The sequence below is a fragment of the Pantherophis guttatus genome, chromosome 1 (genome assembly GCF_059756535.1).
Source record: "Pantherophis guttatus breed Tessera chromosome 1, ASM5975653v1, whole genome shotgun sequence".
Classification (NCBI taxonomy): Eukaryota; Metazoa; Chordata; class Lepidosauria; order Squamata; family Colubridae; genus Pantherophis; species Pantherophis guttatus.
The window spans coordinates 23,959,080-23,973,966 of NC_142063.1; the positions used below are offsets into that span (position 1 = coordinate 23,959,080).

At 40.2% G+C, this 14,887-nt stretch overlaps 1 pseudogene; it reads left to right on the forward strand.

Annotated features, from left to right (window-relative positions):
• Positions 1-2,100: 2,100 nt before the first annotated feature.
• The window catches only part of LOC148116358 (uncharacterized), a 56,346-nt pseudogene continuing 43,559 nt past the window's right edge, over positions 2,101-14,887 (forward strand).

Consider the following 14,887-nt stretch of genomic DNA (forward strand, 5'->3'; position numbering starts at 1 on the left):
ACAATATTTATTTATATAATATTTACTATTTAATATTTTTTTAAAATATGGGGTAAATATCCGGTGTTATGAACTTCTAGAGTTTGGCAACTCTAGTTTTACCTAGTTTTACCTAGACCTTGTAAATAGTAAGCCGTTATGTCAACAAAATTGACTTACCAATTATTACAACTTTCATTGTTGCTTTAAACAGACACAAGGCCTCCCTGTGTAATTTAGTATTTATAATCCATGTTCATTTATTTAAAGTGGCAAAATGCCATGGCTTAATATGCCATCTCCCCATTCTTGATTGGATTTTCCAGTATTTTGCATAGGTTATTCCAGGGACTGTAATCCTATGGCAGAGAATGGATTTCTTTTAAGCAGCTGGCTTCATCCCTGGGTAATCCTGCAAAATTACCAAGGTGCTGCTGAAGGCTTATTCCAAAAGCTGACATTGAAATGCATGGGCCATTGACATACCACATGCAAATGCTGTTGTCAGGCCATTGATTATGCCAGCTTCTCAGCCATGAGTTGAATCTTAATCAACAAACGTAGCAGCATAATTTGCAGAGAGATATTTGAACAATGTCTAGGAATGCATTCCTTTCATTCTTAGAGTTTCAGCAGGTAGCTTTCCTACATTGGCCTCATTTCAATGGATATAAGTTACTATTAAAACCTCCAAGTTGTTGCTATCTGGTCCCAATTACCTGACCTAATCACAAATTTGTGTGAGTAACTGGAGTAATGTGAGAGTCACTGTCATAAAAGTACCATCAGAAACCTGCTTGAAACCAAGTCAGTTTATGTGACTGGGTTCAAGAGTTTTACCTTCTTGGGAGAGGAGTTGAGGCAGACCCTTACATTAGGCGAAGTCTGTGAACTGGTCAAACCGGAGAGGCATCTGTCCTACTGTGGGGACCTTGCAAACAATGTCAACCCAAGGCAGACAAACATGAGAAGGGTGAGTGCTGGGGCGATGCCTCGACCAAAGTCCAAATGACAACAAGCTTCAAGGGATGGAGTGAGGAAGCAGCCAGCCTCAAAGACCCTGATAAGCCTAGATGGTCCATAGGCATTGGGAAGAAGGACGACTGGTGAGGGAGGACAAAAGGAGTCACCTTCATGAGAGGCAGTCATCAGAAAGGATGGAAAGAGGAGCTGACGATGTTAGAAGATGAGGACAAAGAAGGGGGAGACTGTTTTAGAGTGGGCCACATCGTGAACTAGGAAGCAACTATTCCTACATATCATCTACCAATTACATGGTGCCCCACCGCAAATAATTTCAGATAGGGGAGTCCAATTTATCTCAAAATTTTGAAGGGTGCATTTGGATCATTTGGTCCCTGCCCAGTCCCAGGGAGCTTTAATTCTATGAGCATGGTCATGGGGTCGATAGGGCCACTTCAGTGGTGGGTTCTAACATTTTTTACTACTGGTTCGGTGGGTGTGGCTAGGTGGGGAGGGCGTGCCTGATTGGGCATGGCCAACATGATATCACTCACACACTCAGTCACATGACCCCCCCAAGCCACGCCCACCGAAAAGGTGGCTAAAATTTTTGGGACTTTTTGAAACTTTTTTTTTGACACTCCAGCCCCATATCCAGGTCGGGACACATGGGGTGGCGGTGGTCATCTCGGCTTTCCCTCCGTTGCCCTTCCTGGCCGAAAAGTGCCCTTCTCGCCTCTGACGGGCCTTCCTCATGGTTGTAGCCAGAGCAACCCACTCCACCAGCTCAGGGCAGTGGACTCAGCTGCAGCCTAGATGAGCCAAGGAACTGCAGGGAGCCTCCCGTGTGTTGCACCCTCTCCCAGCCTTCCCACCGTGCCTCCGCACCATTTTCGGGCATCCAGCTTACTGGGCTGCCCCCATCCTGTCATGGTTCCAACAGCGGTGGCTTCGGGAGACACTGGCGGCACGGAGGTGCAGGTGAAGGCTGGGAGGGGGATGCAACACATGGGAGGCTCCCCACAGTTCCTCAGCTCGCCTGGGCTGTAGCTGATTGAGGTGCTTTAGCAGCCATGAGTTGTGCTTTCCTCCAAGTCTCACAGAGAGAAACACCTGTTTCCCTCTGCTGCCCACAGTGCTTAGAGGAAAGCACGGCTCATGGCTGCTACTGGGCTGCCCCAGTCCCTATCGCGGCTCCAACAGCAGCGGCTTCAGGAGATGCTGGTGACACAGAGGCGTGGGCGAAGGCTGGGAGGGGGGTGCAACATGCAGAGGGCCAAGTCCACTCCTCGTTGCCTCCCCACATTTGTTTACCTATCCCAGAGAGCTCGGGCTATGCCTCCCTCCGACCCAGCCACCTTCCTTGCTGGCGTCGCTCCTGAGCGAACTCTTCCATCCTTGGCTGTTGGGTGTGCCATGCCCGCTTTGTTCTCTTTGAGAGCTGCTTTGCACCTTGTTTGCAAAGCGGCTCTCAAAGAGAAAGAAGCAAGCGTGGCACACCCAGAGCTACCGCTTCTTCGCAACAGCCGAGGACTTCTTCCGCTTGGAGGTCCAAGCTGTGGGGAGGAGGGGGGCGGCTGCAATGCCAGCAACTTCGGTGGGCTCCTTCCCTCAGTGGTTTGTTTTCTTTTACCTCGTCTAGGTGACTTTGTCATTAAAGGCTGCTCTGCGCCTTTTGATCTTTCTCAGGTGTGGAGAAAAGTGACCCTGTGTGAAGGGACTGAGCCAGAAAGACCTCCGGTCGCTGCCGCCATCTTCGCACATGCACAGCTTTCTTCTCACTGGCTGAAGGACTTTTCGGCGCCCTGTGGCCAGGCGGCTGATAGGCTTCTTTGCTCCGGTCAGCTTTGGGTGGGCGAGCAAGCAGCGACCGGGGAACCAGTTCAGGGGCATAGCCTGGCTGCCGTTACTACCGGTTCAGAGAACTACTTCCTAAAATTACTACCTATTCGGTAGAACCAGGCAGAACCGGGAGCAACCCACCACTGGGCCACTTACCAGGGGTCGTCATCTGACTCGCTGTCCATTGGCCCTGATCTGCCACAGGTGGGGTCGGAGTTCTATCCTCTCTATGAGGGGAGGGAGTGAACTCCACAACCTCCGAGCTTCTTAGTGCCCTCTCCTTTCCCCAGGGTTGTGCTCTTACTGGTTTCCCTGCCAGGGTTGTCTCCATTTTCTTGATGGTGTGATTTGCTCGGCTTTCTGCTGCTTGGTGCCCCTCTCTCCCACACTTCAAGCTGGCAGAGGATCATTGTAGTTGAACTTGGACCTTGGCAGCCTCTCTCCTTCTTTCTGGGGGGGGGAGTGACCTCTTCCACCCTTTGCTGCCACGATACTTGTTACAGTTCTGGTCAATCTCCACCTCTTCAGCCAGCACACACCAGTCATGGAGATGAATGGGATCTCCCCCTGGCAACACAGGCATTATACAGGTCATCATGCAGGCCATCCTTGAAACAGGAGCCTGGATAGCTCAACAGACTAAGCACTGTAATTTAACACCAGCTGTCTGCAATTAAAGTAAGATCGAATCTCGCAGGTTGACTCAGCCTTCCATCCTTTCTAAGGTAGGTAAATTGAGGACCCAGTTTGTAGGGGCAATAAGCTGACTTTGTATAAAATATACAAAAGTATGAAGGCTATTGCTTAACGCACTGTAAGCCGCCCTGAGTCTCCGGAGAAGGGCGGCATATAAATCAAATTTAAAAAAAAAAAAAACAGCTCACAAGGATTTCCTCCGACCAGTCTAGATGGCAAGCCAGGTCCCAAAACTCCTCTGTGTACTCAGCCACTGGTTGGCGCTATTGCCTCACAGTTCGGTTGAGTCTATGGCTTTCCAGTCAGCCAGGGGATCTTCAAATTTCTGTCTCAGGGCTGTCATGAAAAATTCGGTTAAAATTCCTCAGCTCGGGGGCATTGGCATTGCTGCAGCTCCCTCCGGGGCCAGAGTGACGAATTGGACCTTAGCCTCTTTGGTAGGGATGTCATTTCCATATTGCTGCCTGTAGGTGAAAACCTGGACTAGGAAAAATCCCAGTTGCTGGGAATCTCCATCAAATCTGACATCGAATGGGAGAGCCTTTGGTCTGTGTGCAGCCACGCCATCTCCCTGTCTCAGGGCATTTCTTACCCCGGCATCTCTCTATGGGGGTCTCTCCCACTGCTGCCGCTGCTGGGGAGGCTGCCATGCCACCGTGGTGTTCAGGGATGAGGGCTCCCTTCGCTACCAGGGAGTTGAAGCAGACCTTTACAGAAATTGCAACAGTAGAAATGCAGGCATATTGATCATAGTACTGTGATCAGACAACATGTGAAACGGTTCCCTTAAGGGAAATTCTACCTAAGCTTTAAGATCAATCACTGAGATGACCAGATTTTATTCTCTGTTTTCTTTCACCAAGACAGGCAGAATGACATGCATCGGCTCCAACTAATTACTGTTTGTCAACTATGCCTCAGAATCCATTCTCTGTCTTCACAAATTGGAGAACAAGGTTAAGTAGTATGGATTCCCCTACTTCTTTCTGACATGCCTCAGAGTAATTAGAAATAGTATTGATACTTTTGAAATTTATTGGAGAAGATAATGGAGAGGCAAGAAAATAATCAAATGGATCATTGAACAAATCAAACCAGAGTTGTCACGTAAGGCAGAAAAAAACCAAGCTTAAATTATCCTACTTGGAAACATTATGCAAAGACTTACTGTAGCTCTGGAAAAGGCTCTGAGGCTAAGAAAGTTAGAAGGAAAGAGATGAAGAGAATGGCCAGCAGCAAAGTGAGTGGACTCAGTTATGGGGGTGATTGATGCATCATTGGAAGGATTAAGCCAGGGAAAGGTTATCCTGGAGAAAATCTATGTAGTCATTAAGAGTAGACGTGAACTTGATGGCAATAATCAATCAATCACTGAAACACCAGAGGATTTTGCCAGATGTTCATAACCTCTGTGAGATTGTGTTAAAATATCAAACTCCTGAATTGTATAGACTCTTGAATAATGTAGATTCTTAAAGGGTAAAGTTTCTGAAAATTAAAAAAAACATTTAGAAAAGATTTAAAAAGTTTAACTTTTAAAAAAAGCTTCTGAAAATTAAAGAAAATTAAAAAGGAGAAATTTCTTCATGGTGAGAGCAATCAGCCAATGGAATAGCTTACCTTTTGAGGTTTTGGATGCTCCATCACTGGAGGCTCTCAAAAAAAAATGGACAACTATTTGTCTGAAATTGTATAGGATTTCCTGCTTGAGCAGGGGGTTGGACTAGAAGACTTCCGAGGTCCCTTTCAACTCTATTATTCTATGTTCTTAAAAAACTTTTGCATCCACAGAGGTTAGCAAAAATTTTATTCTCGGCTCCCATAACAAACAATGAACTCCTGGATTTTAAAAGGGGAAGGAAAATGGATTGATACACTTAAGGAGCCATACTAGCTTTGGGTGGGCTTAAAATAACAATATTTTTTGGCCATAGTAAGGGAGAAAGCCTTTTCCCAACTAAAGATTGTTATTTGCACTTTTGTGCTGATTAATTGTGCAGCCTTATGTTGCATTATAGTCATGCAGCTCATAAAGTTAAGTGAGATCTGCAATTCATCAATTCAATTTATACTTGTGAATCCATAAATATTTTGATGAAAATGGAATCCAAGAGAAAAATTGAGACTTGTGGGAAAGGAATCAAAGTGGAAATTGCCAGTATTATAAACTTTTATGTAAATTTCTGGGGTAGCATTAGGTTCAGAATATTGTGATTGGTCCTGGTCACTATATTGCACGCTCCCCCTTATTTTGTATATCTGGAAAAAATGATAGAAAGTATAAATGAGAGACTGGTGTGGGGATACAAATGGACCAGTGGTGGGTTTTTTTACTACCGGTTCTGTGGGTGTGGCTTGGTGGGCATGGCAGGGGAAGGATACTGTAAAATCTCCATTCCCTCCCCACTCCAAGGGAAGGTTACTGCAAAATCCCCATTTCTTCCTGAAGAGCTGGGACTTGGGAGGCAGAGAATAGATGGGGGTGGGGCCAGTCAGAGGTGGTATTTACTGGTTCTCCAAACTACTCATAATTTCCACTACCAGTTCTCTGAACTACTCAAAATTTCCGCTACCGGTTCTCCAGAACTGGTCAAAACCTGCTGAAACCCACCTCTGAAATGGACTGTAGAAGAAAATTAATTGTGGATTTGACAGAAAAACCGCATAATAATGTCTCTGACTCATCTTTCACCCCTCATCCTAGCTCAGCAGAAGAGCAAGATCTTCACAGCCCTCTGGAAGGCTAAAATGGGTACCGATATGTTGGATCTCAGGTGAGAGGCTATTCTAAAAGACTAGGGCAGACACTGAGAAGGTGCACCTTTGAGAATCAGATGGGAACTGGACATGCCGACCTTATCTATCTTTGTAAGACAGACAGATACCCCAAGGAGAAGCAGTCTCACAAGTAACCTGGCCATGTGCCCCCATGTGACCTTTACTTATACCCAGAAAGCAACTGGAAGACAGTGCAACTCCCACACAGGCCACTTAAAAATGTGCGTTCTGCTTCTACTACATTCTGGGCCAGTTGCAGCTTCTGGATGATCTTCAAGGACAGCCCCATTTAGAGTGCATTGTAGTAATCCAAACAGGAGATGACTAAACCATAGGTGACTGTGAGCAAAGCTTCACAAATGATTTTCTCTCTCTTTTATTAACATCGGAGTTCATCTAAATAAACTAAATGGGGAGAGACTAAGAATAGCAAAAAGAACCTCGGCCTATTTCTCATCGCACAACTAAACCAGAAAGTCCAGTCCAGAAAACTCTTGGTCACTGAGATGTTAATTATAGGAGTTCTGGCATGGGTGCAAGTGATTATGGAAATTTTATTGAACCTGGACATATTTTGTTTTTCCTTATTTTAATGGAATGTCTTAGGTTTGTTTTTTTCCTGCATTATTCAATGCCCAATTTATTTGGATGGGTGGGTTGTCATATAAATTCCATGGATGGATGGATGGATGGATTGATGGATTGATGAATCCATGTCCTATGATACACTGAAGGCTAACAACCTGGGAAGTTTTTTAAAGGTGATTAGAAATATGGTTACTAAAATATGGTTAGTAAAAGAATGATTTTGAAAGGGGACTAGGGATAGGCTGCTAGTCATAATAGTTATTTAGTGCCTCACCACCAGTTATATATCTCCCTAGGCCAGTTTGTGGAAAAGATGAAATAAACATGACATTGCTGAAGTTCTCTGGCCTCTTTCTAGACCTCAATCATGTGGTGCTTACTGACATGAGGTGGGTTTCTGCTTCTGATCCAAAAGCTACTTGAAATTCTTCAGGAAGTCAATTTTCTCTCAACAATCAATGAAAGCTTGTTTTACACTGGCCCTGTTTTTTCTTTACACTATAAACAATCAATCTTATCAGACAAGACAAACAATGCTCTATGTGAAGATTTATTTCTGCTTCCCCCCCTCCTTCCTCAACTTCAGATTTGGGAAGTGCCATTTAGATGGAGAATAGGCTGCAGCCCTCCTTCACTTGGCAATTCATAGTCATTTTTCTTTGTTCACTGAAAATGTCAGGCTATTTGCACTGACTTCTTCACTACGTAGAAATACATAGATTTACATTACTGTTCCTTAAATTAGTATCATCCAGATGTGAACTGTATACACATCCATCATATCATACCCTTTTGGAGAAACAATATTATGCAAAGTGCAAAAAAAAAAGAATTAAACATAGGAAATAAAAAGAAATTACAAGCAAGAGAAAAAAGGGAGGAAAGAAATTAACTAAAGCTCTAGTTATAACAAGGATGTTAAACTTGCATCGTCACATCATCGTCACGTGACATATCATGACTTTCATATTTCTTTGCTTTACCTTTAACACAATAATTTATAATTTTCTCTAAATATACAACAAAAAAATTCTTCTCTTATCTTGTGTCCTCTTTATAAACAAATTTCAAACCCTCATCATTTGAATTTAGTAAAGAAAAAAATCCATTAAGATCTACCAGAAATAGTAACATACTAAAAATTTTAATATTTAATCCCTTCAGAAATTAATTTATATTTAAATATAATGTTTTAATTCATTTAATTGTAATATTTTTAATAATTATGTATTTATATTATGTAATCTGTATTTTAACAAAAATATATTTTTTCTTATATCTTATCTATATATAAATCTTTAAATTCTTGTCATTTAGTCCTGGTCAAAAAAAGCCTATTAACAACTACTAAAAGCCATACATATTTTTAAACTCTGATCAAATAAGCCAACTTCATATGCCTTCTTTATGCTTTTAAAAATCTTGATGATTTGATGATTATTACTTTTAAATAATATCCCCAAAACTGATTTTTATTTTTCCATTTTCTCTTTGTCTTTTCTCAGGAATTCTATCATGAGTAAAACTTCTCTTTTATAAGCCTAAGATAAAGTTGTCCAAGTCATTCTTCTGTTTTATTGCTTGTGTATCCCTTTTAATTATTGAAAAACAGCCAGTTTAATTTGTACGTCTTGTGTAACTGGTGGAGTATAGTTTGGATTCCCAGGAGAGTGGGATTGATTCCTGAGGAGCAAAAGGCAGTAAAATTTAGATAGTTTGTTTGAGAGAAAGATAATTAAAACAACTACTTCCTTGAAATTCTCAGTGTATACAGTATGTTTAATGGTACAAGTAGTCTGCTTTAGTTTGGCACAATTTCTACATGTAGGTGAGAAACTGCTTAAAAGAATCTCAGCCTATCTTTCTTGGTTTTTGGAGCCTGACAGTAACATCTTTTCCCATATCAGTTTTGTATCTTGTCACTTTAAACACATATCCCAAAACAGCCCCATTCTCAACAGTATCCTCTTCTGTCTCCTCTTTTAAACCCATCTTTATGGGAGCAGAGAAACAAGGGAAATTTCTGAGAGCATTGTTGCCAAATATCCTTGACTTCTTCGCAAGTAAAAATATATATTTCACCAATCTGTGTTAGTGGGTCTCTTCTCCTTTAATTATAATCTTTAGCTCTTTCTGATGGCCTCTTGTGTCCATCCTTCAAAGTCTCCTCTTATCATGTTTTTCTCTAATCCACAACATTTTCCCACAGGAAGATTTCTTAGACTTGATTGCAAAATCTTCACATGTACAATATTTTAATAGGATTTTAAACAACCCATGATTCTTATAATTAATTTCAGAGACTTATTTGCAACCTTCCCTTAATCCATTTGTAACCTTCCAAAATCAACATTCTAACCACCATTTTACTGTTTATTTATTTATTTATTTTTTAAACAATGATTTTGAGTTCTTAAACTTACATGAAACTACTTTTGCTGAGGATTGAGGGAGGACTCAGTGTCAGGAAGCTTGTCATTCTGAAGGTTCTAAACATTAAAAAAAACAGCTAACAGATCATTTCCTAGGCAATTAAGAGAAGAAATGGATGAATCCAAGATCTGTTTGAAGACCCCAAATTGCGGCTGTCAAAGCCCGCAGTTCCCAGAGTTCTATAATCTACTGAAGACTGCTGTTTTATAGTCTCCTTTTAGGGAGCATCTGTTTGGAGAACTTATGCTTATCCCAGCTGTTCCTTTTTATCCAGGGAGGGATTTTGAAGCACTGATTTATTTACCAGCTCCTTATTCTGCTGTGGTTGTTGGTTCTGCAAAAAGTGAAGTCATCTTCAGTCTGCTATTGCTTCAGTGGAAAACTCATCTCATTTTTTGAGGAATTCAATAATTCCATATCATCATGACTTTTTGTCCTTCCCCTTCCACCACTGTGATTAGATCTTCATTTGTTCACTGTATATGATCAGCCACCAACTTCCCTCTTCTACTCTGTTCATGTACTTTTGTACTCAATCCACAGTTATCTATGGTTTCTTGTTTTATTGCTATATTTACTGTAGCCCTTATGTTTTCCCGGATATGTACAGCTTCCAAATTTTCAAGCAGCACACTGTGTATCCCCCATGTTAGAGACAGATTTAGTCAGGGTCTGGTTTATATATAAAGTTTATCTCTTTCCATAAAAAGATTAAGGTGATTTGGTTGTCAGATTGGATCATTGGGACTCAAAAAGTTCTTATTTGTGGATTAAAAGAAGGAAATTATTCCATTTATGGTGTTTAACAGTGTAGCCATGTATTCCACAATACAGATATAGGTGGAGATTCCACTCATTACCAAGTGTTATTATTCATGAGGCATTTATCTTCCTGTTTCCCCATCCATTTAGTTGAAGCAAATGTTACTGCCTATATACAAACTGAGCTCTAAATGCTTGTTTTAAGGACTGTTTATAATGGAGATTAGGCAGTGATGAATTATTCAGTGGCCCAGCTACGTGTTGCCACTACATAGTGTTGAAACAACATGGAATGAAAATGTGCCGTTTTGGATTGTGAAGGCAAGAGATGCAAACAGAAAGGATGGGTTGGAAGTGGAATATCCTTTTTTGGCCAACTATGATTGGACACATGAGGAATTTGTCTCTGGTGTATAAGCGTTCAGTGTACATAAAAACAACAAAACGATAAGTCATAGATTATAAATCATAAGATACAATCATAAACCATAAGATACAATCATAAATCATAAGACAAACAAGTGATAAGTCATAAGGTACTAATAAGAGAAAGTAGTAGGAAAGATAAGGAAGATGAGAAGAAGCAAAAAATGAGAAGATGAGAAGGATAGTGGCAACACAATACAGCCCTGTTACATGGTTAGATATCCTTAGGCATATGACAGTGTTGTGGGAATTAACAGAATGATCGCATGTCTTTATGTCTAGTTGTTTCGGATTCCCAGTATCAAATCCTAAAGCACTGTTATTAACATCAGCTGCCTGCAATTACTGCAAGTTCAAAATCTCACCAGGCTCAAGGATGACTCAGCCTTCCATCCTTTCTAAGGTAGGTAAAATGAGGATCCAGATTGTGGGGGCAATAAGCTGACTTTGTATAAAATATACAAAAGTATGAAGGCTATTGCTTAATGCATTGTAAGCTGCCCTGAGTCTCCGGAGAATGGCAGCATATAAATCAAATAAAAAAAAATCCTATAGAGAAAAGTGACAGATTGAATCTGTATGGTTCATGGAAAAAAAAAAAAGTAGAAAGTAGGGCTCAGGAAGGGAACCAATCGCTAGGTAATACTTTGGCTTTGGTTTCATGGTAATTAAAGAAGTTGCTGCATTGGACATTGATGTAACTCTTGAGACAGAATCTGTCTCACTCCCAGAGGAAATCTGAGGGATGTTTCAAAGTTTATGTTTTAAGGACAGAAAGAAAACTAAGTAGCTATTAGGTATCGTAAATTCTGAATTCAGACCTTCCAGGTAGTACTTCTGCATCAGTACCTTTCCTCATTTCTGTGTTTGATAATCACATAGACCTGCTCTTTTAGCAAAGCAACTTCTTTTTGGAGATTCTTCATTTACATATCACAATGACCAAAGCCTATGTGTTCCATTGGTTCAATCCCGTACAATGTTGTAGTCTTTCTAAATATATTCCTATAATGTTTAGCCAGCTTCTCACATATTTCTTATTCTTCAAGTTCTTTCAATTGTTCCAAGTTGAACCATAATGTGTATATGTGACCTTCCCTAACCCTAGTGTATAAATATATACAGGTAGTCCTTGATTTATGACCATTATTGGCCCTGAAATTTTGGTTGTAAGTTGAGACAGTCATGAAGTGGGTTACCATGTAAGCTGTCTCAATTTTATGACTATTTTTTATAATAGTTGTAAAGTGAGTCACCACCATTGTTAAACAAGGTGTATTCTTTAGTAAATCCATTATATCCAATGGGTGGATTTTTTCCATTTTCTGCTGGAAAACAGCAAGAATGTCATAAATCATGGTCCATGTGACTGCAGAATGTTGCAACCAGTTATAAATGTGAGCTGATTGCCAAATGCCCCAAATATGATCATATGGCCAACCTGACATTTTATGATGACTGGAAGTGCTTCACAAGACACAAATACTCTTACTGAGCCTATTGTAACTTGAAATGGTCATTAAATGACTAGTCATTAAGCAAGGGCTATCTGTATTCCAACTTTCCTTTGAAATCCAGACTTTGGGCAAATCTGATGCATAACATTATTTATTTAAAAAAAAGCTGCTTCTTGGCAAATAACATAAAACATAAAAAAAAGGTTACCTTTTCATATTGTGATGCTTGTTTTCTTTATTTCCAGTGACATCCAGAGACTTCTTTTTGCAACATTGTTAGGAGCAAAAAATATCAATACGATACAAGTCAGGGTGGAAGATCCATTCTTCATATCCTGTATCAGCCTTCCTCAACCTGACAACTTTGAAACCTCTTGGATTGTTGATGAGGGTGTTGGAAGAAATATCTATCTGGTTCAGTTCCAAGTGGGGAGAAAGACACTGGAAACATGGAGGCTGATTGGAAAGATGGTTTAATGATGGAGCAGAACCATCAAGCACATGGTCCTGGTGCAATTGAACACATGGAGTGGAGAGTGAGAGTTATTTATACACACTCTTGGGCCTTGCCCTTGAGCTTCCTGTTCCTGTAGCAAGGGCATGTATTCTATTGATTGTTGTCAGACTCCCATTGGGCTATGCAGGGGTCATAGCTGATTTTGTAGGTTATCTGAGTCAAGCTTGGTTGAAGCTTTGGCTGATGTAATGAAGGGGCTTTCTTGTGCAATTCCTATTGTGGCTTAATAGCTTTTCTGGTTTGGATCTTCAGTGAGGGATGATCCTATCACCCTAAGGCTGAATGTCTTCTGTCTTGTAGATAGAGTGGCCCAGTCCTGCTGGAGCTATTAAGAAAGATGTGGGGGGGGGGGGCTGCTGTCCAAGAGCATGTTTCTCCTTTAGGGAAATATAATATTCTGCCTTTTTAATAGTTCTCAAAATATTTCATTCTTCTAGGAGAGGGGTGAGTGCTAACTTTCTATAAGGGGAATTCTGGGAATTAGAGTTTCCCCAATATTATTAAATTCCATTCATGCTGAAGCAATACATTCATAGAAGAACGGCATGATTCACTAGAGCAGAAATTATGTAAGCTTCAGTTAGCGCACCATGTGCTTTCCCCACCTCCACAAGCTGGCTCTCATTGCATACTCAGGATTGTTTGATGTTCACTGTTCTCCGTGCCTTTAGGTGCATTTTGCTTAACTTTCTGATTTAATCAAATTTCATGAACAATGTTTTAGTATACACAGTGGGGATTAAGTTGCCTGGAGCTTTTGAGTTGCTATCTGACAACTTTAGGGACTTGAGCCCAGCTTTACCTAAGCTGTGATTAATGTCTAGGGTTTGAATAAAATGCACAGCCTTCCTTTTGATTTTTTTTTTTTCAGGATCTCTAGCTGCTTGTCAAATGTTTTTTTCATCAGGAATGCAGATTGCAGCTTCAAGAGCGCAGCATAAAAATTCAGCTCAGCTCTGGAATGTTTTAAAGTGATGGACATTTAAAAAAATTAAATCTGTAAAAAGCTGTAAGGCAAACAATGCAAAAAAAAAAAAAAGCAGATAGAAACACCAATTAAAATAACACAAAGTTTAGCCTTATACTAATGGGAGAATACGATAAATGCTTAGTTAAAAATGAACAGTTGAAAGAAGGTATAGAAAAGTAGATGCTTATAGCTTTCCAGATTACCAATATAAAATAATTTCACCATGAATTGTAATGAGAGAGGATTTAGGCTTTCCTTTCCCAGTAGGGCTGTAGCAAACTGAATGAAATCAACTTTGTTGCAATATTTTCAGGATCAGACTCAATAAAGATAATAGAAGTTAGAGCTTTAAATATATTTCTTTTTAATTATGATAGGCATTCTATATTCACTGAATATTCAAGGTAGAAGCGACGAGAATGGTGAGGGTGGCTCCTTATATATACAAGGGGTGGAGCTAGGAATGGGAGTGGTAAGTTATGAATACATTAAAGTCCAAAGAATAAGTTAACCTCTGATGTTCCATATATACATTATTTACACATTGGAGAATAAGGCATTTACATCTGACAAATCCCCCTCTAAATGCCGGTTCGTTACACAACACCAATTACATTCTGATTCAGGACAATATAATACATATAATTTAGAAGTTAAATATTTGTGTTGTTTAGAAGGTAAGGGTTTTGTTAATATGTCAGCTAATTGTTCAGAAGTATCGCAATGTATTGCTTTAATGAATCCGTCTTGAGACAGTTGTCTCACATGCTTAAACTTTATATCAATATGCCTGGACCTTTGTCCAATTGCATCGGATCTGGATATTTCAATGGCCGCTTTATTGTCTTCATGCATAATAAATGGTAAGGTGGGTTTCTTCCAAACATCAGTGATCAGATCATTGAACCATACAAGGTTATTTGCAGCCTTGGACAAACAAACATATTCCGCTTCTGTAGTAGAAGTGGCTACTAGTTCTTGTTTACCAGTATACCAGTAAACTGGACAATCATTCAATAGAAAAACATAACCAGAAGTACTCTTTCTGCATGATGTATCACCAGCCCAATCTGCATCAGCATAACAAGTAATTTTTGGTTCTCTGTCATTATTGGGTTCCAACATTAAACAAAAATCTAATGTACCCTTCAGATATCTTAGAATTCTTTTGACAGCTTCCCAATGATACAAGGTTGGTTTACTAACATATCTTGACAATAGATTGAGAGGTAATGCAATATCTGGCCTAGTCCAATTAGATATATAAAGGAGTGAACCTATAACTGATCTGTAAAATGTGTTGTCTTTAAACTCAGGGGAAGATTCATCAGTGTTTCTAAGAAAATCAGTTTGCATAGGGGTGTCACAGGTTTTAGCATTATTTAAGTTACATTTGTTTAGGAGTTCGATGATTTTATCTTTCTGTGTAAGTTTGAATCCCCTTTTAGTTTTGTTAATTTGCACACCAAGGTATTT